This window comes from Ceratotherium simum, chromosome 21 (assembly GCF_057802395.1).
Source record: "Ceratotherium simum simum isolate JZ-2026a chromosome 21, ASM5780239v1, whole genome shotgun sequence".
Lineage (NCBI taxonomy): Eukaryota > Metazoa > Chordata > Mammalia > Perissodactyla > Rhinocerotidae > Ceratotherium > Ceratotherium simum.
In genome coordinates this window covers 46178814-46205119 of record NC_141920.1, presented here as the reverse complement: position 1 = coordinate 46205119, position 26306 = coordinate 46178814, and the positions used below count along the sequence as shown (strand labels likewise).

The 26306-nt window shown below is 38.3% G+C and overlaps 1 protein-coding gene across 1 annotated transcript in view; it reads right to left on the bottom strand.

The window, feature by feature from the left end:
* The window catches only part of CFAP61 (cilia and flagella associated protein 61), a 292142-nt gene that overhangs the window by 212361 nt on the left and 53475 nt on the right, over nt 1-26306 (bottom strand). The gene's annotated exons all lie outside the window — the stretch shown is intronic.

The following is a 26306-nucleotide window of genomic DNA, read 5'->3' as shown; positions in this document are numbered from 1 at the left end:
AAATAAAATTTCAAAAATATTGATAACGAGGGCCCAGCCCAGTGGCACAGTGGTTAAGTTCCTGTGCTCCACTTCGGCAGCCCCGGGTTCATGGGTTCAGATCCCGGGCGCAGACATACACACCACTCATCAAGCCATGCTGTGGCAGTATCCCACATACAAAAAATAGAGGAAGACTGGCATAGATGTTAGCTCAGGGACAATCTTCCTCAAGCAAAAAAGGGGAAATATTGGCAACAGATGTTAGCTCAGGGCAAATTTTCCTCACCAAAACAAAATATATATATATATTGATAATGAATACATTACCTCACAAAACTTGAGAGTTGCAGCTAAATCCAAGCATAGAGGAATATTTACAGTTTAAACACTCATATTAGAAAAGAAGAAAAACCGAAAATCAATGAGTTAAAAATCCATCTTAAAATATAGGAAAACAAACATCAAATTAACCCGAAAAATAAAAAAGAGGAAATAATAAAGAAAAGAGTAGAAATAAAATAGGTAATAAACATAAAATAGGGAGGATTAAACAAGCCAAAAGTTGGTTCCTTGAGAAGACTAATAAAATTGATAAATCACTAGCAAGACTGCTCAAGAGAGAGAATACAAATATCAAGGTCAGAAATTTTGAAAAAGGCAGTATCACTACAGAGCTATGAACATTAAAAGTTTAATAAGAGAAAACAAAGAATGGCTTAAAATTTATCCTAATGCACTTGAAAATGTACAAATTCTTATAAAAAATTACAAACTAGCAAATAGACCAAAGAAGAATAGTTCTATAACAATTTAAAAAATTGAAACTGCAATTAAAAACCTTCCCCAAAAAAGCACACCAAGTTCAGCTAGCTTCACTGGCAAATGCTACAAAATATTTAAAGAAAAAATATTTCTAAACTTGCAAAAACTTCTAAAAATAGAAGAAGAGAGAATACTCTTCAAATTGTTTTATGAGGCCAGCATAACTTCATTTCCAAAGTCTGGCAAGGATATTTCAAGAAGTAAAAATCACAGGCCAATCTCACGCATGAACATAGCTGCAAAAATCCTCAACAAAACATTAGCAGGAAGAATCCAGCATTGCATAAAAAGAATAATATATCTTTATTATTAACAAAATAGTTAACATAGAAAAATCAATCAATATAATTCACCTCATTAAAAGAATAATGGAGAAGAATCATATGATCAGCAAATACACAAAAAAAGCATTTTATAAAATTCAATTCAATAACAACCATTCCTAATAAATCTCTTAGCAAACTAGAAATACAGAAACTTCTTTAATCTGATAACAGATATTCACAAAGTCACCCTTAATGATGACATATTGAGAACTTTCCATCTAATATTGAGAACAACACAAGGATGCCTGCTAACACCACTTCTATTCAAGGTATTAGCCATGCATGAAAAAGAATTGGAAAGTAAAAAGTTAAAATTTACATTATACAGAGAAAATCCAAAAGAATCTACAGATGAATTCATAGCATGAATAAGTCTGTATAGCGAGGTCATTGGATATAAGGTCAATATCCAAAACACAACTGTATTTCTACACAACAGCAACAAACACAATTTGAAAGCAAAAATTTTAAAGATATAATTTCCAAAAGTGAAAATACCAAATACCTAGGAATAAATCTAACAACAAATGTGAAAAGCCTCTATGCAAAAACTATAAAACATTGTGGAAAGAAATTAAAGAAGACATAAATAAAGTGAGGAATATACCACATTCATAGATTAGAAGTCTTAATATATTGTAAAGATGTCAATTCCTCCTAAACTGATCTATAGATTCAAAGCAATTCCATTCAAGATCTTGAAAGTTATTATTATTTTTGAGCTGACTCTCAAGTTTATGTGGAAAATCAGATAACTAAGAGTAAAAACGTCATTTTTATAAAATAAGGTGGAAAGACTTGTTCTACAAGATATCAAGATTTATCATAAGGCTATGGTAATTAAGGCAGTATAGTATCGACAAATAGAATAAAGAATCCCAAAATAAACCCACAAATATACAGACAATTATTTACGACAAAGGTGGCACTGCAGTGGGGGAAAGGATGACCTTTTCAATAAATAGTGCTTGGTCAATTGGATATCCATATTTTTTGAAATGAAACTTGATTCCTGTATCACACCATAAATGAAAATCACTTTCACATGGATGGTAGATCTAAATGTGAAAGGCAAAACAACATGAGGTGGGGAATCTGAGTCGAGTTGTCTAGGATCCATTCTTCCTTATCCCATGTCAAGACTGTCTACGCCCTAGACTTAGAGGACATTGCTTAGAATACTTCATTATAAAATTTCTGCTGATACAGTGTTGGCATAGAAATGGAAATACTATGAGATTAAATATAATTCAAATCTAAACATATCATACGGGGCAAAAATAGTTATTTTATATTGATAAAAGATATACACACTGACAACCTCACTGTTGTGAAACCACACGCGTCAAGGAGCAAAGCATCTAAATACATAAAGCCAAAGTTCTACAAATGCAAGGATAAATGGACAAGACCACAATGAAGTGAGAAATTTTAATTTACCTTCCCAGAATATGACAGACCAAATCAACAATAATAAAGACATAGGAAATTTGAAAATCATTAGTAAGCTGCATTTAATAATGCTATATAAAAGTTTAAATCCTATAAACAGAGAATGTACATTCTTTTCAGAAGTCCATGGACGTATATAAAAACTGATCTTATACTAGGATCAGGCTGTAAAAAAGATCTCAATTGAAGCAAAAAATAGAAATTACATGTCATATTTTCTAATCATAATGCAAAAAAATTAGAAATTCATGACAAGAGGACACACAAACACACTAATCACACCAATCGGAAATCAAATCCTAAATAATCTTTAGATGAAAGAAGAGATTAAAATCACAACCACAGATTATTCATAAAATAACAAGAGAATGAGAACATTAATATCAGTATTAATTGATAATAGCCTATAGGATACGGACAAGGCAGTACTGAGTGGAAGATTCATAGCTTTAAATGTGAAGAGATTAACAGCCCGCCAAAGAATTATAAAGATTATTTTAAACTGAAAACATCTGAACAATCAGCAGCCACAAAAACATAATCTAAACTTAAGCAGAGCCTCCTGAAAATACAGCCGCCACGGACTTTCTCCAGAGGGTTTTACATTTGGGAGAAAACTGAGCCTTAGCACCTGGAAGTGCAAATTCAGCTGCTGTAAACCACCTCACTCCCCCACACACACACTCCTGGGAAGCTTGCAGTCAGGAGGGAGACTGCCCATTCCCATTAGGATCAAAAACCCAATAGACTCTTCCATACTTTTCCATGGAAGCTCCAACTCCCCCATTCCCTTTTGTTAAGTTGGTGTATATATTCCTTTACCTCTGGCTATTCAGCTAGTTACTCACCATGACAGAGAATTCCTGCCTGTGTAATAAACACTTCTGCTGTTAATCTGTCATCAGTTAATTTGCAGGTCCCTGAACACTGAGACCTAAGTTGTCAGAGGAAAAGTTTTTTCTCCCAACAGTTTTGGTGATGAAAGTGGGATAGTTGGGACTTCCTGATTGCTCCAGAGACTATAGCTGAACTCCCAGATCCTCTGACCAAGCCAGCAAAAGTAAGCTGTCTTACCAGTCAGACTCCCAGAATTCTGCTCAGGGTCCAGTCAAGTGAGGGTAGTAAGACTCTCTCCTTGTCTTTTCTAGGAGAAATTTTCCAAAATTTAGCTATACAGTTATGCATCACTTAGCTACAGGGACATGTTCTGACAAATGCAATGTCAGGCAATTTCATCGCTGTGCAAACATCACAGAGTGTACTTACACAAACCTAGATGACATAGTCTACACATCCAGACCACACGGTACTAATCCTGTGGGTCCACAGTCACATATGCAGTCCGTTGTCGACCAAAACATTGTTACGCAGTGCCCTACTGTACAGGAGAAAACTTTCTGGTGAGAACTAGAGTTTTTCGTATTGTGACTCTTGTTATAGATGGCCATTGTGTCCTGTTTGTCTCTGTCTCTATCTTTTGTGTTGTTGTTTGTCATAAGAAGGAGACTTACAGGGCAGAACACGGGCATATGTCCTATAAGCCTCACAGACCAGTGAGTTTCTGATTCTTACCAGACTGGAAGCCACTTGGACAAACTTTGCCGTGGGTTACCAGTAAAACTGGATGAGGTTCTCCTTCCATCTCAATTTTCTGTCCTGAGAGTTTGGCTAGGATCCAGTGAGAGTGTTCTTTCTCTGTTTTTCTGCCCGCCAGGGGATGTAGATTGTCAGGTCTGCACTTGCAGAAGGCCAATCATCAGGTTGGGGGCCAGAGACACAAGGTGCATAAGCAACAATTTTTGACCAACCATTGCCAGCTCTCCAGGGGTTCATCTAAGTCTAAAGCCTAAAGGGTCTCAGCCCATAAAGACCCATGTCATCTCTTCCCCATTGCCTTTGTAGTGCTGAGAATTCTCAGTATCAGGTGCCCAGAATCACAGATTAACAGGTCCATGATCAGAAGCATCTCACTTTTGTGGGAGACCGGAGACACAAACACCTAAGCACTATTCTTATTGCCTGTGGCAACAGAGGTCCTTGCTTTCTTTCTCCTAGGCTATCTTTGGGTATGGAAGATGCATCCTCTGTGCCCTTTTTGGGGATGTCTCTTTCATCCGTGGTTATTGGTTTGAGTAACATTTGGAATGAGTATACTCTCTGAAGCTGAATTAGAATCTCAGGCTTCTTTGTTTGAAAGGTACCTCTTAGGCTGGAAATTCTTCTTCCTGGCTCTTTGTTTCATGTGATGAATCACTCCCAAATTCCTGAACTGGGAGTTCTTCTTGGCTTTTTGCTTCAAGGCCCCTCCATTCTTCCTACTTGTTCATGCTTCCCTCACGAGGACGTCTCAGTCAACTGAAACCTCCTTTCTCAAACCTCTACTGACGATATGCTTCATCACTATGGTGCTAACTCTGTCCACTTCCTTTCTTGTTGGCATGACTTTACTAACTTTAGGCCCCCTGGTCCCCCACACTGGGGGCTCTCAGGGACTCAGGGATCCCTGAAAGCAAACACCTGAAGCTGAAAAAGGAAAAAAAATAAGGCTAATGGAAAAACAGACTGGATATTTTATCCACTAAAGTGACTTTTAGAGACACTCAGACAGCTGCTTGATGACTCCTGAGTCCTCGCCGAAAATTCGGTCCACAGCCTCCATAGGATTATATGTCAGGACAAAAGAAAATCTTAAAAGTCTCCCCCACAAATGTTGTCAAAAAGCTTTAGCCCTCATATTAAGCAGGTAACCTTAACTTGTTCTATCTGTCAGAAACATCATTCAGATAAAATTATAAAGTGCGGCAAAGACAAGAACCAACCTTAGGTAAACTAGTGAGTTTTATATTACTGTATTTGTGCCCGACTCACGGCTAAAATTTTAGAATGAAAGCTTTAAGGTTCCTACTTGCACCTGTCTTTACGTACGTGTGCATATTATGTGTATGTGATCTTTCTCTATCTCTGGATGGTATTACCAAACTAAATTTATAAAATCCCTTAAAGGAGCTCTATTCTAATTGCCTTAGAGAAAAATAGGTGTTTATAAAAATTAAATATACCTAAAACTCCCAGAAATATAGGAGCCAACCCAAATGTTTGTCAAGTTCATGTGACTTGGATAAATCTTTGGTAAATAAGACTAATTTGGTATTACTGATTTAATAAAAATAAGCATGTCTTCAGAATTGTCAGCAGTAAGAATAATACAAGCATACATTTTATTCTACCTGGGTTTAATGGTCAAATAAGCTAATATTATATCTACTAGATATTTAAGATTATGAAAATTATAAATTTGATTGTAACCAAATTATCATTATTCTCACAAACTTTATTTCAACAATAATTGTACTTTATAGTATGCCTACCTAAAAATAGTTTCCAAAATCTTTTTGGTAACTTGCAACCTTAAAGTTACGCTAAGTTAAGTAATAAATATCAAATATATAAATCATTTCTAAAGAAGGTAAAATATTGAAATATTATTAGGTAGAGTTTAAGTTTATATACTTTTGACTTATTTTTACAAAGAGACTAAAGATATTTGACTCTGTTAATAAAGATATTTGGATTTGCCACATTGAAAAATTGTGCTGTAATAAGGAGTAAACTTCTAAAAATTATGAAATTCATAAAATTTGCTAGTCTGCTAGAAAATGCTGGTATGTGACAGACAATCCACAATTGTCTACTTCCTCATTTTCTCTGTAAAATATTCTGTTACTAATGGTTAAAAATTATAATCAATATATGTAAATGAAATTACTAGAAATAGTAAGGATGAAGGGAAACAATTGTATATGAAAAGTATGCAAGAAATGTAGGATGTGTTTTTTTTAAGGTAAAAAAGAAAGAAATATACTGGTTGTTCCAGAATGAAAAAGGGAAAGAGTAGGACAAAACCTGAATGGATATAGAAAGTAGTAGAAGATTTATCAAAAAGAACTTTATGTTGAGTGGTCAAAGCTGGCTAAGGTTGGATGAGTTTATTTATAAGGTTTCTTTTTTTTTAATGAGCTTTAGTATTAATAATGCCTGAACACAAAACTAGAGTTTAGTTGTCTCTCTGTTAAAACAACAAAGTTTTCTTAGATCATTGATCTACTCTTAATGAGAGACTGCAAAGGTTTTTATTTACCTTTTAAGTAATCTACCTAGGAAACAAAGCACAGAATAATTTCCTGTGCTTTATGTGAACCTTTGTCATGCCCTTGACTAACAGAACCAAGTCTTCTCACTTTTAAAGAGAGCTAAGGTTTGTTTTGTTTGCTTGTTTGTTTTTACAACCATGTTACCTCCTATAGTTACTTTTGAATTCTTTATTGTTACTTTGATTAAATAGATAACTATTTTTCCATAGTGACCTATGATCCTATAAAATCAGGTGTTCAAGACTTTTAAGATGTTTAACAACTTTTGGTATTTTGCCTTTCCCAAATCAAATCCTAAATAAAATCTTGATCCTGAACTGATTTCCCAGAGGGCTCCTGGAAAATCTCAAAGGATTTGATCTTTTACCTTGTAAAAAGAGAGATATCAAAAATTAATTAGATATGTTGAATTACATGAAAAGCACTGTCAAATATGAAGAGATGCCTAACTTTCCCTAGGTTATATTTATATGGGTAAATGTTATTAATATAAATATTTCCGGAATTTTATGAAGCTCCGAGAAGTTTGTCAATGTCCTTGCTGTCCATATGTCCTGGGACTGCTTTGCCTGATATTAGACAACAACAATATAATGTTATCAACATTCCAGTCATTATTTTAAAATGTAGTACACCACAGAAACAACCAAATTTCCTTGTCAATTGTGTTATTTGTATAACGAACTCTCATAAGATCTTTAGCCACAGCCGTTTAAGTCTTTCGTCATCCACAGATAGTTACTGGTTTACTCTGATGCTTTCCTGAAAGCTCTTGCAAGCTACAAGCCAGAATACTTGTCTTCAACAAAAGGAACTGTCTTGAAGACCCATGGGAAAGGGACTATGCTGGGTACTCTAGAGTATAGGCTTCTGGTGGCATTGTTTAAGTAACTTTGAGATCTCACCACCAGACTGAGTAAGGATTTATAAAACTCTAGTGGGGAAGCTAATGGGTTCACGAAACTGCTAACCCAAGATCAAGCAGAACAAGAATTAATTACATGATACTAAATAAACTGATGAAGGATAATTATGTCTTTTGTTGAAGATATTGCTCCTGGATTTAAGGAACCGCTTTCTTTTTTTTCTCTTAAGCTATTTTTAACTTACAACAATTTAGTAGTTATACTTTTGTAAACAGAAGTGAAATATTTATCTTTTTCTCTCTGCCTGATCCATCCAGAATTTGTAAACTCTTACTGATTATTCTCATTTTTATGGCAATATAGTTATTTTCATAGGTTCCATAAGAATCTGTCTTCCTTGTAACTAGAATATAATTGGAAACATTGGTCATATGACCAAGGCTTTGATTGGAATACCATATTTAAAAATGATGGGCATAGAATCAAATATGACCAGACAGTTTTAAGGAAATAAGATTGATTTTATGGAGCTAATGCTTACAAAGCCCTCTTGGGTATCTGGTGCCTGGCTTACAGGGTTCCCAGCATTACAGGTGAGTAGGGAAGGATATTTTGGGGACCTTGAGAAGAAAGGAATTCACCCAAATCTAGACGTACTGCAAGTGAAATCTGATGGTTCTTTAGCCTGGCATCCTAGTTTCATGAAAATTTTAAAAGTCTAGTTTAAGCTTTCTTATAAAATTCCAGCAAACCAGGCTCTCTGCTCCTCCCTGGTCGACAGACAGCTGCATTTTCTTCTGCAGTGCCGGCGGTCTTCCTGAGACAATGGTGAAGGTCAGAGAAAATAGATTTGGCCATGTTGGACACCTGGTCACTAGGGCTCCTTTTAACTCTGGCAAAGTGGATATTATCACCATCAATGACCTCTTCATTGACCTCAACTACACAGTCTACATGTTCTAGTATAATTCTAACCATGGCAAGTTCAATGGCATAATGCCATTAGCAATAAAAACCCAAGAGAACCTTCCATATTTTCTCATTGAAGCCCTAACCCTCCCCACCTTTTGTTAAGTTGCTATACACACCTTTACCTCCAGCTATTCAGTGAGTTAGTCACCACTACAGAGAGCTCTCGTATGCGTAATAAACTTTTCTCCTGTTAATCTGTCTATCGTCAGTTAATCTGCAGGTCTCTGACCACTCAGATCTGAATTGGTAGAGGAAAGTTTTTCTTCCCAACAAATGCTTTTATATCAAATAAGAAAAAAATAAAAATTAATCAAGCAACTAGAATAGGAGGAACAAAACAAATCCAAAGAAATTAAGAGAATGGAATAAAAGCAGATATTAATAAATTCAAAAAGAAATAAACCCACAGACTGGATGGACAAATCTAAGAGCTAACTTTTTCAAAAGATCAAACAAAAGAATCTTTTTTTTTTTTTTAAAGGGAAGGTAAAAAGCAGAGACAACTTTGGGGAGAAGAGAGAGACATAACCAGCCACAGAAGAGAAGAAATCATAGGTAAAGCTCCAGGCTGGGCACTTGGAAGCTGGGTCCATGTAGTTCGCAAGCATCCTAGTTGGAGGTGGCAGGACAGTCCGCCTGGGTGAAGTCTATTTTGGTTACAAGGAAAGTCAGGAACCATCACCTGAAATGGGCCATGTAGCAGAAATTACCAGAGGCTGAAGCCAGATCAGGTGTAGAAGGACTGACTCACTGAGAACCAGGAGCGTCATTTACCCAAGGAGACATCAGCAGCAGCAAGTACCTGTGGTGGGATGCTGGGGAGAGCAAAGCTGAAACTCCAAGAGGGGGTTAAAATAGTATCAGCAATTTGAAATTGCTGATTCCAAGTGAGAATTCCAAGTGATTTTTTGAGGACTCTCCATACTGTTTTCCATAGTGGCTGCACCAGTTTGCACTCCCACCAGCAGAGTCAATATAGAGGTCAGGAATAAAGAAATTATTATAGATCTCTGCACAGACGGGATAAGCTAAAATAATTTTAATTTTTTACCTACAAGAGTCACTTTAATCAAGTGATCAAAGTGACACACATCATCAGTAATGGGACAGACTGAAAATGTGTAACACCATATAGGACACAAGGAGAAGCTGATCCCTTCTGTGATGGTCCTGCCAAATGTGCGTAACATTACTCTCATTATGGGGAAACATCAGACAAACACAAATTGAAGTATATTCTACAAAATTATGGTCCTCTAATCTTTAAAAGTGTGTAGGTCATGAAAGTCAAGGAAAGACTGAGGAACAGTTCCAAAATGAAAGATAACATGACAACTAAATGCAGTTTGCCATTCTGGACTGGATCTTCTGCTATAAAGGACACTATCGGGACAAATGGAGAAATCTGAAGGAGGTCTGTGAATTGTGGATTAGACGGTACTAACATATTCAAGTTAATTCCTTGATTTTGACAGATGTTTGAGGTTGTAAAGGAGAATGTCCCTCTCTAGGAAACACACAGTAAAGTATATTCATAGGTGACTCGGCATCATGTCAGCAACTTATTTTTAAATGGTTCGGGAAGAAAAAACATACCTGCAACTTTTCTGCAAATTTAAGATTGTTTTCACGTTTTAAAAAATAGAGAGAGGAAATAAAAGCATTCCCTTAGTGTCATTTCTGTGACTTGGTCCATACTGTCATTTTAATTCACTACCTCCCAGTACTCCACAGCAAGTTTCTCAGGGAGTTGTATTCATACTTCACTTTGCATGGACTTTTTTCACATAAGATTATATTGTAACTATTTCTCTTCACTATTTGTAACCTTTTTATTTTTATTTTTTTTTAATTTTTTGTTTATTGCAGTAACATTGGTTTATAACATTGTATAAGTTTTAGGTGTACATCATTATACTTCTATTTCTGCATAGATTACATCATGTTCACCACCCAAATACTAACTACAACCCATCACCACACACATGTGCCGAATTATCCCTTTCACCTTCCTCCCTCCCCCCTTCTCCTCTGGTAACCACCAATCCAATCTCTGTCTCTATGTGTTTGTTTATTGTTGTTATTATCTACTACTTAATGAAGGAAATCATACGGTATTTGACCTTCTCCCTCTGACTTATTTCACTTTGCATAATACCCTCAATGTCCATCCTTGTTGTCACAAATGGCTGGATTTCATCGTTTCTTATGGCTGAGTAGTATTCCATTGTGTATATATACCACATCTTCTTTATCCATTCGTCCCTTGATGGGCACTTAGGTTGCTTCCAAGTCTTGGCTATTGTGAATAACGCTGCAATGAACACAGGGGTGCATGTATCTTTACACATTGGTGTTTTCAAGTTCTTTGGATAAATACCCAGCAGTGGAATAGCTGGATCATATGGTAGTTCTATCCTTGATTTTTTGAGGAATCTCCATACTGTTTTCCATAGAGGCTGCACCAGTTTGCACTCCCACCAGCAGTGTATGAGAGTTTCCTTCTCTCCACATCCTCTCCAACATACGTTGTTTCCCGTCTTGTTAATTATCGCCATTCTGACGGGCATGAGGTGATATCTCATTGTAGTTTTGATTTGCATTTCCCAGATAGTTAATGATTTTGAACATCTTTTCATGTGTCTGTTGGCCATCTGTATATCTTCTTTGGAGAAATGTCTGTTCAGGTCTTTTGTCCATTTTTTAATTGGGTTGGTAGTTTTTTTTGTTGTTGAGATGCATGAGTTCTTTATATATTTTGGAGATTAAGCCCATATCAGATGTGTGGTTTGCAAATATCTTCTCCCAACTGTTAGGTTGTCTTTTCATTTTGTTGATGGTTTCCTTTCCTGTGCAGAAGATTTTTAGTTTGACGTAGTCCCATTTGTTTATTTTTTCTATTGTTTCTCTTGCCCGGTCAGACATGGTGCTTGAAAATATGTTGCTAAGACCAATGTCGAAGAGCATACTGCCTATGTTTTCTTCTAGAAGTTTCATAGTTTCAGGTCTTACATTCAAGTCTTTAATCCATTTTCAGTTAATTTTTGTGCATGGTGTAAGGTAAGGGTCTACTTTCATTTTTTTGCATGTGGCTGTCCAGTTTTCCCAACACCATTTGTTGAAGAGACTTTCTTTTCCCCATTGTATGTTCTTGGCTCCTTTGTCAAAGATTAGCTGTCCATAGATGTGTGGGTTTATTTCTGGGCTTTCAATTCTATTCCATTGATCTGTGTGTCTGTCTTTGTGCCAGTACCATGCTGTTTTGGTTACTATAGCTTTGTGGTATATTTTGAAATCAGGGAGTGTGATACCTCCAGCTTTGTTCTTTTTTCTCAGGATTCCTTTAGCTATTCGGGGTCTTTTGTTGTTCCATATAAATTTTAGGATTCTTTGTTCTATTTCTGTGAAAACTGTTGTTGGAACTTTGATAGGGATTGCATTGAATCTATAGATGGCTTTAGGAACTATGGACATCTTAACTATGTTAATTCTTCCAATCCAAGAGCACGGAATATCTTTCCATTTCTTTGTGTCTTATTCAATTTCTTTCAGCAATGTTTTATAGTTTTCTGTGTACAGATCTTTCACCTCTTTGGTTAAGTTTATTCCTAGGTATTTTATTCTTTTTGTTGCAATTGTAAATGGGATGGTATTCTTAATTTCTCTTTCTGCTACTTCGTTGTTAGTGTACAGAAATGCAACTGATTTTTGTATGTTGATTTTGTATCCTGCAACTTTACCATATTCGTTTATTACTTCTAAAAGTTTTCTGGTGGATTCTTTAGGGTTTTCTATATATAAAATCATGTCATCTGCAAATAGTGACAGTTTCACTTCTTCCTTTCCAATTTGGATCCCTTTTATTTCTTTCTCTTGCCTGATTGCTCTGGCTAGGACTTCCAGTACTATGTTAAATAGGAGTGGTGACAGTGGGCATCCTTGTCTGGTTCCTGTTCTTAGAGGGATAGGTTTCAGTTTTTCACCATTGAGGATGATATTAGCTGTAGGTTTGTCATATATGGTCTCTATTATGTTGAGGTACTTTCCTTCTATACCCATTTTATTCAGAGTTTTTATCATAAATGGATGCTGTATCTTGTCAAATGCTTTCTCTGCATCTATTGAGATGATCATGTGATTTTTATTCTTCATTTTACTAATGTGGTGTATTATGTTGATTGATTTGCGAATGTTGAACCATCCCGGCATACCTGGAATAAATCCCACTTGATCATGGTGTATAATCTTTTCAACGTATTGCTGTATGCGATTTGCTAGTATTTTGTTGAGGATTTTTGCATCGATGTTCATCAGTGATACTGGCTTGTAATTTTCTTTTTTTGCGTTGTCCTTGTCTGGTTTTGGTATCAGGGTAACGTCAGCTTTGTAGAATGAGTTAGGGAGCTCCCCCCCCTCCTCAATTTTTTGGAAGAGTTTGAGAAGGATAGGTATTAAGTCTTCTTTGAATGTTTGGTAGAATTCACCAGGGAAGCCGTCTGGTCCTGGACTTTTATTTTTGGGGAGGTTTTTGATTACTGTTTCGATCTCCTTACTGGTGATTGGTCTATTCAAATTCTCTACTTCTTCTTGATCCAGTTTTGGAAGGTTGTATGATTCTAAGAATTTATCCATTTCTTCCAGATTGTCGAATTGGTTGGCATACAGCTTTTCATAGTATTCTCTTATAACCTTTTGTATTTCTGAGGTGTCTGTTGTAATGTCTCCTCTTTCATTTCTGATTTTACTTATTTGTGCCTTCTCTCTTTTTTTCTTGGTGAGTCTAGCTAAAGGTTTGTCAATTTTGTTGATCTTTTCAAAGAACCAGCTCTTGGTTTTATTAATTTTTTCTATTTTTTTTTTTTTGTTCTCTTTCATTTATTTCTGCTCTGATTTTTATGATTTCCCTTCTTCTACTGATTTTGGGCTTGCTTTGTTCTTCTTTTTCCAGTTCCTTTAGGTGCATTGTTAGATTGTTTATTTGAGATTTTTCTTGTTTGCTGAGATAGCCTTGTATTGCTATAAACTTCCCTCTTAGAACCGCTTTTGCTGTATCCCATAAATTCTGGCATGTCATATTTTCATTTTCATTTGTCTCCAGGTATTTTTTGATTTCTTCTTTGATTTCTTCATTGACCCAGTCGTTGTTCAGCAGCATTTTGTTTAATCTCCACATATTTGTGGCTTTTCTGATTTTCTTCCTATAATTGATTTCTAGTTTCATACCGTTGTGGTCAGAAAAGATGCTTGGTGTTATTTCAATCTTCTTAAATTTATGGAGACTTGTTTTGTGGCCTAATATGTGATCAATCCTGGAGAATGTTCCAGGTGCATTTGAAAAGAATGTGTATTCTTCGGTTTTTGGATGGAATGCTCTGTATATATCTACTAGGTCCATCTGTTCTAGTGTTTCATTTAAGGCCAATGTTTTCTTATTGATCTTCTGTTTGGATGATCTATCCGTTGGTGTAAGTGGAGTGTTAAAGTCCCCTACTATTATTGTGTTACTGTCTATTTCTCTTTTTATGTCTGTTAATAATTGCTTTATATATTTAGGTGCACCTACATTGGGTGCGTAGATATTTACAAGTGTTATATCCTCTTGTTGGATTGTTCCCTTGATCATTATATAATGCCCTTCTTTGTCTCTTTTTACAGTTTTTGTTTTAAAGTCTATTTTGTCTGATATGAGTACTGCTACCCCAGCTTTCTTTTCATTGCCATTTGCGTGGAGTATCTTTTTCCATCCCTTCACTTTCAGTTTGTGAGTGTCTTTAGGTCTGAAGTGTGTCTCTTGTATGCAGCATATATATGGGTCTTGTTTTTTTATCCAATCAGCCACCCTATGCCTTTTAATTGGAGCACTTAGTCCATTGACGTTTAAAGTAGCTATTGATAAGTATGTACTTACTGCCATTTTTTAACTTTTTTTTCCTCAGTGTTTTAGTAGTCCTTCTCTGTTTCTTTCTTCTTCTATACAGAATTGATGGTCTCTTTAGTTTGACCTCTGTCTGAAAGCTCTACTCTTTAACTCCCCTCCTCCCTCCTTTTATGTTTTTGATATCATATCTAACCTCTTTTTTGTGCATTTGTATCCATTACCTTCTTATCATGGAAATAGATAATTTTTCCTATTTGTGGTCTTCTCTTTTCCCCTTAAATCAGTCCCTTTAACATTTCTTGTAGCACTGGTTTCTTGGTGACACACTCCTTTAATTTTTGCTTGTCTGAGAAATTTTTTATCTTTCCTTCCATTTTGAATGATAACCTTGCTGGGTAGAGTATTCTTGGATGTAAGTTTTTTCCTTTTAGCACTTTAAATATATCGTGCCACTCTCTTCTAGCCTGTAAGGTTTCTGCTGAGAAGTCAGCTGATAGCCTTATGGGGTTTCCTTTGTATGTAACTTGACTTTCTCTTGCGGCTTTTAGGATTCTCTCTTTATCTTTAATTCTGGACATTTTGATTATGATGTGTCTTGGTGTGGGCCTCTTTGGGTTTATTCTTGTTTGGGGCTCTCTGTGCTTCCTGTACCTGGATGTCTGTTTCCTTCCTTAGGTTAGGGAAGTTTTCATCTATTATTTCTTGAAATAGATTCTCTGCCCCTTTGTCCCGCTCTTCTCCTTCCAGGACACCTATAACACGGATGTTAGTGCACTTGATGTTGTCCCACAGGTCCCTTAGACTGTTCTCACTCTTTTTAATTCTTTTCTCTTTTACCTGTTCAGCTTGGGTAATTTCCTCTAGTCTTTCATCCAGCTCGCAGATCTGTTCTTCTGTATCCTCTACTCTGCTTTTGAGTCCCTCTAGTGAATTTCTCATTTCCAGTATTGTATTCTTCATTTCTGATTGGTTCTTTTTTCTATCTTCCATTTCTTTGTTGACATTCTCACTGAGTTCATCTATTCTTCTCCCCAGATCAGTGAGCATCCTTAACACTCTGTATTTGAACTCTCTGTTGGGTAGGTTGCTCATTTCTGTTTCACTTAGTTCCTTTTCTGGGGTTTTGTCCTGTTCCCTTACTTGGAATGTATTCCTTTGCCTCCTCATTTTGCCTCTTTCCCTGTGCTTGTGTCTATGTATTAGGTAGGTCAGCTACGTCTCCTGCTCTTGGATAGGTGACCTTATGTAAGTGATGCCTTAGGAGGCCTACAGTGTGCTTCCCTCAGTTCTCAATGTTACAAGGGTGACCCCTATGTGGGCTACATGTGTCCTTCTGTTGTGGCCTGTTTGCTCTCCCTGTAGGTGCCCAGGGAGGCTGAGTTATGTTCCTGGCCAGCTGTTGTAATGCTCAGCTGCTTATAGTTGTTGTGGGCCCTTCAGTCTCTTTATCAGGTGTGGGGAGCTCCAGCACAGTTGGCTACAAGTTCTAATACCACATTTGTGTTGCAGTATTTCTTTTAAGTGAGTAGGCCTCCTGCGTGGCAGGTTGTTAGGTTCAGGGCCTTACAATTGCTATAAGCCTCCAGCCTTTAGGTCTCTTGTCAGCTCTCTGAGGATTGCAGCTGGGTTGGGCTGGCCTCAGGCAAGGGAGCACCCAATTGTTTCAGGCTTTGGAAGGTGGGGCAAACCCTCTATGTGGGTCTTTGAGAAGCACAAGTCTTCTGCAGCTGACAAGCCCTGCCGCCCACAGGTCCACACACATAGTCAACACAGTCCTGCCCCGTGTGCGTGCCCCAACGCCCCAAAGAGGACCCAGTCTCTCCACGGCAGGAGCCCCACACACTCCACCACCACCCCATACTCTCCACCCACTCCTTGTGCACGCCCCGCCCCACCAAAGTCGGCTCAGTTGCCAGGCTGCAGAGAATCCAGTCACCAATCTATGCAGGCCCACAAGTTGCCCAAGGGCCCGCTGTTGGGTGGGGCCAGTCTCCAGGGTGGGCTGCCTGCCCTGGCAGAGCTGGACCAAATCAGTGCTCTAGCAGGTGGGGCAGACCCCGGGCCAGCAGGCCCCAGGGAGAACTCCAACAGCGTCTGTGTCAGCACGCCCACACCAGGCCACAACAATGGCCACCGCCAATGTCCCAGTCCCTGGAAAGGTCTCACCTCTCACTGAGATGCACTCAGGGCCTATCAGGTGAGTCTCGTTTCACCAAAGCACTGTGCACCTTTCTTTCTGGTGATTTTAGGTTGCTTTCTGAAATGGGTGAGTTTCCGTGTGGGCCCTTTAAGAGCCGGTTTTAGTTTCTTTGTGAACCAGCTTTTCTGGGGGTACTCCCCAATGTTTTAGTAGCAGGCAAAGTCAGATGTAATGCCACTCATCTTGATTGTGCTGGGTCCACAAAATGCCCATGGCAGGGGCGCTCCCCAGCTCAGGGCCCCGCTCCTCCAGGGAGGCTGCGTGCCTGCGGGCTGCTCCTGGGCGGCCGTGAGGCACTGCGGCTTGTGAAGGTGGCGTTTTTTTCTCTCCAGAAGGGAGTTTCTGCCTCTTTCACCTCAATTAGGATTGTGCTTTGTTGCAGCAGTTCCTCTTATCCAGTTTTCGGTTCTGTCTCAGGGGTAATTTTTCCCCGAGTAGCTGTAAATTGGCTGTGTCCGCGGGAGGAGGTGAGTTCAGAGTCTGCCTACACTGCCATCTTGACTTCGTCCTGTAACCTTTTTAAAGACTGCTGCATAGCTGTCCGGTGGATACTCACAAGTTTAGCCATCCCCCTCTTGTGGGAGATTCTGAGTTTTTTAACTTATTTGTTTCTTTTTTTTTTTTTTTATAATTTTATTTATTTTTTCCCCCAAATCCCCAGTAGATAGTTGTATATCATAGCTGCACTTCCTTCTAGTTGCTGCATGTGGGACGCGGCCCCAGCACGGCCGGAGAAGCAGTGCGTCGGTGCACGCCTGGGATCCGAACCCAGGCCACCAGCAGCAGAGCGCGCGCACCTAACCGCTAAGCCACGGGGCCAGCCCTATTTGTTTCTTTATTTGGACATTTTTTGTTCATTTTTTGTATTATGATGAAACTTACTAAACAGTCTTGAATATGTATCTTTTTTCCAGATTTAGGATTATTTCCTCAGACCTGCTACAGTTGAGGTCAAAGAACAGGAACATCTAATAGGTTTTGATAAGCATTTCTCAATTGTATTCCAGAGTATTGTATCAGTCAACCTTCACAGCTGTCAGAAATTCTGAGTGCTAGTTATGAAGCTCCTTGCCTAGAACTAAGTATCTTAATTACAATACATATTTATAACTTAGTAGGCAAAAAGGGGGAGAAAAAGATCTTCAGTTTTAACATGCATTTCAGTTTTAGGGAAGCTGCATATTTTCCCACACTTACTATGAATAATATTTTTTTTGTATAGTTTTGTGATTTGCTTATGTTTCTCTTTTCTCTAAAATATTTCATGTAAATTGAAATCTACTCAATAAAAAGCACAGGAAGTCTTCCCACATGCAGCTGGATTATTACATATATATAATGAATATTATATGTATTTTATATATATATATATATATATATAGTTGAAGTAACTTTCTAGGCCCAAGATGGAGCTGCTCCCGCCTGGAGTGCCACGTGGGCAAACCAACACTTAGATAACTTTCATGTCCCTGTAAACGCTCTACCTGACCAGAAACGCAGTCTATCCAGTCAGCCAGTCCCCAAACGCCAAGCCAACTCTGGGCCTTCTCACCCCAAGCAAGGCTGACTCTGTAGCCCCACCAATCAGATATTTTCTTTTTTTCTCTTTCTTGTTCTTTATTCTTTATCCTATAAAAGCTTCCTGCCTTCTGCCCCATTTTGCAGTTCTCCAAGACTGTCCACTTCATTAAGTGCTAAGTTTGTTTATATCACCTAAATTGTCTTCTCTCATCATTTTTAATACTATTATGTATGTATGTGTATATATGTGTGTGTATGTATATATACATATACATTTATACACACTGGAGATATATATATATAGCCACAACTGTAATAATATTTTAATCTTCATATACTAAATGATGCTTTTCTAGAAAAATCTAATTTCCTAAAGTTGATTCTAAAGAAATAGAAAATTTGAATATGTTAATAATCTTGAGGGGAAATGGAACATCATCAAAGATAAAGCTGCAGTCAGCTTCCAAGGTGACTGTCCCAGGTCTTTCACTGGGCGAGCCTATATATTCCTGGAAGTCTAAAAACACCAAAAGCCAGAACAATCTGCAGTAGAGGAAAGGCTTGCAACCCAGTAGCAAAATAACTGGCTTCATGTTGGGCTGAGAATTAATACATTTTCCTTTGTTTGTTGTCACGTGCAAAGACTGTGATTTCTAGTAATTGCTTCCTTAGTTGCTCTGCTCAGATTAAATTTGGTCCGTGATATTTTAAGAGTTGTCAAAAACCCTGTATAAACAGACACAGAACTCACAGTGACCCCAGTGCAATGGGTGCAGCCCACCAACAGCCAATTTAATCAAGGGGGAATTCAGAGTATTCGCTGCAAGCAATTGATTTTCAAGAGAAAAGTCAGCAGGATCAAACAGCCTGTTGGGATGAAAATCCCCCGAATCACCCCTATCACTGTGTTTTCTAGCAACTAACTCCTGACTCCATATAGCGTAATAGCCAAATTACTATAATTATCCTGCAACACAAGTGGCATATCAACATTATTTTAAACATGGATTTTTTGCATAATCTTTCATTATTAGCATTCAGCCTCCCATTTGGAAATGGAAAACAACAACAAACTGTGATCTACCCCCAAAAGAAGAAAGGTCACCAGAGAGAACAAATAAAAGGGCTATTTACATGTGAATATACTAAGAGAGATGTGTTTTACAGTCAAATACACTCTTGAAATTCATTAAATGCCTTCTTCCCTGCTTCATAAATATGGGCAAAAGAGACATCGCCTACTGAGAAAATAATCCCAGCACATAATGATCATAACGAATATAAATAAAGCCACTTTTCGTTCAAAGACCTCAAGGCCCTATATAAAAATGCATTTGTATTTCTACCATTGTGAAACGAACCTGACTGATGGCGAGCATGGCCAAGTCATAACACAAGTCCCAGTACTGAAGAGGAGAGCACAAACATGGCTCCCAGTCATCTTGCTCTCTGCAAAATAACCGATTCTTCAGTGGGTGCCATCGTTTGTTACTGCTGTTTTTAAAGGCATTTGAAAGGGCTTAGACCCAATATTTGAATGAAGATGGAAAATCAGCAACAGGTTTTGTTAAATAATCAAAAGGCTCACCAAGATAGCTTTTGGGCAGTGATTCTAACAAGACTGAGTTTCAAGTCTGGATCATCTCCTTCCTGGTATGTTACCAGTGCAGGGGCTCCTCCTTGAGAACCTTGCAAGAGTTTATACTGTTAACCTTGGAGATAATCACATCACTGGGCATGGGTCTGGTATTATTTACTTGTTTTGTCAACATGTCTAGCAAAGCATTAGAAGTCACAAAGTTAATTCTAGAAAACCAAAGTTGGCCAAAGTGGCTAAAGTTTTGGAAGAAGGCAATTTTGTTACATTCATATACTAAAAAGATATTTAGTGGTTAAAAAAACAACAAAATTCGAATGGTAGCAAATGTGAGTTAGTATTTCAGGCTTTGTACGAGCATTAAGTAGAGTGGACTTTGTTGCCACTGTCTGCATTTTTGCCACAGCCTGCAGCATTGGCCACAGGCTCCAGAGAACTGTGGACTCAGGACCCTAGGTGTTATGGGCTGAATTATGTTCCCATGAAATTCATATGTTTAAGTCCTAACCCCCAGTACCTCAGAATGTGATGATATTTGGAGATAGGGCCTTTAAAGAGATAATTAAAGTAAAATGAGATCATATGGGTGGCCCTAATCCAAAATGACTGGTGTCCTTGTAAGAAGAAGAGATCAGGACACAGATGGGTACAGAGAGAAGACCACATGAAGACACAGGGAGAAGACGGCCATCTACAAGCCAAGGAGGCAGGCCTCAGAAGAAACCAATGCTGCCAACACCTTGATCTTGGCCTTCTAGCCTCCAGAACTGAGAGAAAATAAATTTTAGTTGTTTAAGCTACCCAGTCTGTGGTACTCCATCATGAGAGCCCAAACAAGCTAATTCAGAGTCCTAGCGGCTTACTAGTTAAATAACTACAGAACGTACTGGGTGTTAAAATGTATGTTCTGAGATATATAATACAAATATTTTGGCAGACATACTGCTATGTTCTGTAGACAAGTGTTTCATTCATATTTGGAATCCATGTTAAAAGAAGAATAAAGTAAAATAGAAGGTAACCCAGGCATATAAAATAGAACCTTAAAGAAGGGAGGCTAAAAGACCTGGAAATAGTTGATACACAATAAATAAGACTTGATTTAGCCATTGTTTCTTAGCTCCGGTACATGGAGATGTAACTGCGGGCCCAATGGGACCATTTCAACTGACCCCATCTTATCAACAGAGTAATTAAGAGTTGTTTTTCAGGAACTGAGAGTCGACCCCTTGTCCAGTTCAGGCAAGTTGAGACCACCAACCCATCAACTGCGCCTGTGCAAAAGCCTGATAAGTGACCCTTTTGATGTCAAGAGGCTGAGAACTCCACTCTCAGATCATGCTAACACTTCATTTTGTGAACCTGCATCCTGTGAAGAGCCATGAAGCCTGACTACACTTGTGTAGGTCATCAATTACCTCACCTCTCCTTACCTCCAATCATCTATCTCCACAATTCAGATGGCCCTGCCTTTCACCCCATAAATTTTGCCCCAAGCCCTGGATCAGGGAGACAGACTTGAGAGCATTGTCTCCTGTTTCCTAGCTGGTTGACCTTGCAATAAAGCTATTCTTTTCTCAAAAGCTGATGCTGTAATAATTGGCTTATTTTATGCACATTGGGCAGAGAACCCCCACTTTGTGCAGTAACAGAGAGAGGTTCCAGATGTTTCCTCCCCCTACAGAGGAGAGAATCTGAGGTAAGAAGCAAATTAAGTTCAATGAAAAGAAATTTAAAAAGACATAAAGAAACATTTCCTGCCAACAAGAGTAATTTTTTTTAATTTAAAAGGTAACATTGCTGTGTTTTATATGGAAATGTTATGAAAATTATATTTTGAAGGGCCTTTTAAATGTGTAGTAAGAAGCACCTTTCCTGGGTGGGTTGATTATAAGGGGCTACATTGGTTATTTTTTTGAAAGCCCACAATTCTGTTATATAAAATTATATTTATCCCTGCCAAGGGCTCATCACGTTCCACAGAGATTCTGTATGGTGGGCCCTGGGTGTGTAACGAGATTCACAGATCTGAACCTCACAGGGTTCTTTCAAAACAGACTCCTGCTCCCCAGGGCACACTGGCCTACATGATAGACAAAAGTTTTGTTTTTTGTTTATTTTTTTATTTTAACTAGTAAATGTGGCAACGCCAATATAGCTGTAGAAATGCAGGCTGTGCCCTATTTTGCCTTATGCATCATCAAGAAAATTGGCTGCTCAATTCTGACTCCAAAGTCTTTATTGTGATGATGCAGTGAACAAAAGACACAGCTTGATTTGCAAATGCCAGGCAGAGCAAGTGGTGGGGCCAATTGGAAAAAAAATCCTGTTTTGAGCCAGTTTATTGTCACTGAAGGGAAAATATTCATAAACTGCCAGGCATATGGAATATCCCAAGGTGTGTTCACTACATTTTCAGAGACTCTCAGCATTTAAGGGGATCTTGGATCTCATTTAGTACAATCTCCCACACAAGCAGAAAGCCCTTTATGGAGCATCTATGTCTGTTTCTTTACAAATTCTTCCAATATTCAGGGAAACTGCTATTTCTAATCTAGGTACTCCACTAAATAAAAAATTAAACTTTTACTAGATTTTTCTTATACTGGGAAAAAAATCTGCATCCTTAGACTTTGCTCCCATTGGTCCCAATTTAGTTCCAAGGTTTGGTAGATAAAAACCAGAATTTACAAGTGTGTGTAACAGGTTATAGATGCCAAATGGGTGGCTAAAAAAATGGGAATATATACAAATTATTCAAGTAAAATGCAAATTGAATGTGCATGGTTAAACTTTTTAAATCCAATGGAAACTTCTGATATGGCTGAAATGGTGAAGGACAACAGGCTGATCATAATGTATCTAAGTAGCTAAAAAAGGAGGGCCACGGTACAAGCTTAACAATGTTGAGCCATGACATTATTCTGTTTGGAAGGGTTGAGGTTGGTGTGAAATCGCAAGTTTCACAGCTGGTGAGAAGAGACCAGACCTTGAGTCAAGGCTTTGAGAACAAGTGGTTTATTTGGGAGGTGATTCCAGGAAGCACCAGTAAAGTGGTGAGGAAAAGAGAAAAGGAAGGGAAGGCAGCTAATAAAACACGTCATTACACAGGTTACCAGTGTGGACAGCTGGAACTTAATCCCATGGAGGAACTCTGGAAACAGTACAAAACTCACGTCTCAGAGTTACCCCACCTGAGGGGTGAGGGAGCTGGGGTATTTATACTCTGACTCCTGTCAGTTGTGTATTAATAAATGTTTTCACAGCTGGTGGGAAAACACTAGACCGCCAGTGTCTCGGTGTAGGTTCCCTCAGAAGCAGACCTAGAGTCAAGGATTCGACTACAGCTGTTCATTTGAGAGGTAACTGAGAAAGTAGCAGCAGGGGAGAAAGGAGTGAGACAGGGAAGCAGAGGTTGCTCCTGTAGTGTTAACTTCCTGGCACTACCAGCCTTCCTCTCACACAGGGCAGGCCGGTAGGGCAGAGTGGCCTTCCACAGTTCTAGCGAATCCCACAGACACAGAGGTGAAGATCCCAGCGGACAGAAGTTGTGCAGAGCATGACGGATATGGGCGGGTCACTGAAAACTCATTAAACTGATAACTCATTAAATAACTTGGTGAAGTAAAAAAACTGATCATGTATCTAGTGTAGTAGATACATTGGAGTTTTCAGTCAAATCCATCCAAGATAAAAAGTCATCTTGCCAAGCAGAAAGGCCTGGGTCTGGGTTCTGGGTCAGCCCTGATGAGCTTCAACACCTTGTGTGAGCTCGGACAGGTGTAAAAAGGAGACAGTATCAGCTGTCCTGGCTCTCCTACATCAAGTTATGAGGATGAAATGAGATAACATACACAAAACTCCTTTGAAAAGTAAAAAGTACTAAACAAAATACAAGGTATAAGGTACAATGAGGTGTGCCCATTTGAAACAGGAATTTTAGAGAAATTATATTTCCTTTAACTTGAGACTTCCATCAAAAAAAATGAACAGTAGATCACAGCACATTTAGAATTTTCTCTAGAGCCTCATTCTTTGTTGTTGCTGATTGGAAGATGGCAGCAAAATGTACTGATGCCTCTTTTCTTAGACATAATGAGCTGTTGATGATTTGTGACTCCATCCCTGAATTATTTGGAAGTCTACAGTAGTGCTCCCTGGTGAAAATTTCATAATCAGCTTTGTATCAGTGAACATAAAGCTAAATTTTCAAAAACAAACAAGGCACAGAAGATAAGAGAAGTTTTCCCATTTCCTTTACTTACCATTCTGTCCTAGATAACTAATTTTAAGTAAAAATATTAAAGGTGGTAGAGAGAAGCAGGACTTCTTTCAGCTTCCACATCTCTGTGGGCTTTTGCTAGACAGAGATATACTAGATTATGTGTGTTTTTAAGTCCAGGGTTCAGCCTAAATTTTGAATTTTGTTCCCCCTATAAAGTTTCTAAGATAGGAATTTTCCATTCATTCTATGTATGGAACATGAGTAGCCTCAGAGCTACTCAGGAACACACTGGAAAGTACTATATCATTTCAACTTATTTTTAATAACAACAATAGTCACAGGGGAAAAAAAACAAATTTTTTCAGCACTGACTCTGTGTTTGGCACTGAGCTAAGCACATCATTAGATTCCCAACAACTCTTTGCATTAGATACTAGTTTTACCTCCCTTTAAACATGAGAAAATTGAGCCATAACACTTGTTTAATGCCACCTTCAAAAAAGAATTTATGCATTTGAAAATGACAGTGATAACTTATGGTTCAGGATTGCCTCATGCTGAAAAGTGCCTTCAGAACATTTCAATATCTCTTCACTGAGAAGCATAGGCGAGCCAGCCTTCACTATTAAACAATAATGACCTCAAATCTCTCTTTTGGGAAGAGTGTTGCCATCAGTACAAAAGGGAAACACCTCTCCATCTATGGCTCTGCAAGATCTCTGTAAAGAGTGTGAACATTCAGATGAGCTCTGTATATCCATGCATTTGGTTTCCCGTCCAGGGAATAAGATCAGCCAAATCGACACCTGCCTTTGTTTAGATTGATAAGTCCTTTGCCACCATGCAACATGCTCCTTTTCCTATTTTTGAACAACCCTGATATACTCTTTCAGATGCAAGAAAGCACAGCAATTCAAAATGCCCTAATTTTAACCTGGGAAGACTCAAGAAGGTAAAAGGCCAATCACAAAGAAATAATAATTGCTAAAGATGATGACAACATTTATTGGGCACTAAGTTTGCTCGAGACACACTGAGTAAAGCCCTTAACACAGGTAATCTCAGGGAAACTTCACAATCCCCCCATGTGGGAGGTATTATTCCTATGCCCGTTTTACAAATGAAGAAACCCAAGTTTAGAGAAGTGAATTAACGTACTCGGTCTGCATCTGATTTAAGAACCAAAACACTTAACGGCAAAGATACCCATGGATGCAGTAAGACCCCATTAAATTAAAATACCAGAGTTTGAGATTACCTAATTTCACTTGGTGAAGATCCTAATACAGACAATATTTTAAAATCAATTTTACTATTTCATATGACTAGTGATGGTGCTCAGGGCAAGCTGCCCCAGGAAGCACCACTCTGGTATGCGGATTATTTCGAGCTGAAGACAATAAGGATATTTGACCTCCGCCACTAACTGCCTAAAGAATCTGACATGGTGGCTCATTCCTGGAACAGATCTTCTATCATGATGGCTATAAAGATAATGTAAAATAGATGTTACAATGGGAGGGGCACCAAGCCCCTTTTATCAAAAAACTCTATCTCTCCCTGACCAAATTATCAATAGATGACCCTGAAAAGAATTGTCCTTCTGCCCTCTGAAGTCCCAGGCCACTACCCACCCCCAACACGTTCCTTAGCCTTTAGCTGCAATACTTAAGCAAGCAGCTTAGACAGAGGGACGAGTTGCTCATTTCTGAGCTTCTCCCATGTATACATGTTATTAAACTTGGTATTATTTTCTCCTGCTAACCTGTCTTGTTGATTATTTGGCCAGCCAGAAGAACCTTAAGGGAAAGGGCAGAGGGAGATTCTCCCTCTTCCCCCGACACTAGGAATAAGTTAAGCAAGTTAAAAAACACTACTTGCAATAGACCTGTGCTACATAATGATTCGTCAAAGACATAAACACAGAAGCACTAATTGCTGGGATTAAAACTTAATGACATATAGAAATTCTCAAGCTCTTGACTTGAAAAATTAACTTACTATATTTAGGCTTTGTGCTGTGCATGTGTGTGTGTGAGAGTAAAATCCTGAAGTGCTACCAATTATTTCACCATAACTTACGTCTACTCTAACAATGAACATTCTGAAGGCAGACATTCTGAATTTAGGAAACCTTAAGCTGCAAGGCCACTATGTCTAACTATAGCTGTGCACTTTTGACTCTCTGTACTCCTAAATATGCACACAAGGTTGTGGTTAATCATAGGAACTATTCCTCAAAAGGAATTGAAGAAGGAGATATAAAATGAGCCACGTAGTTCCATCACTTAGCAAAACGCACAGTTGTGTATAA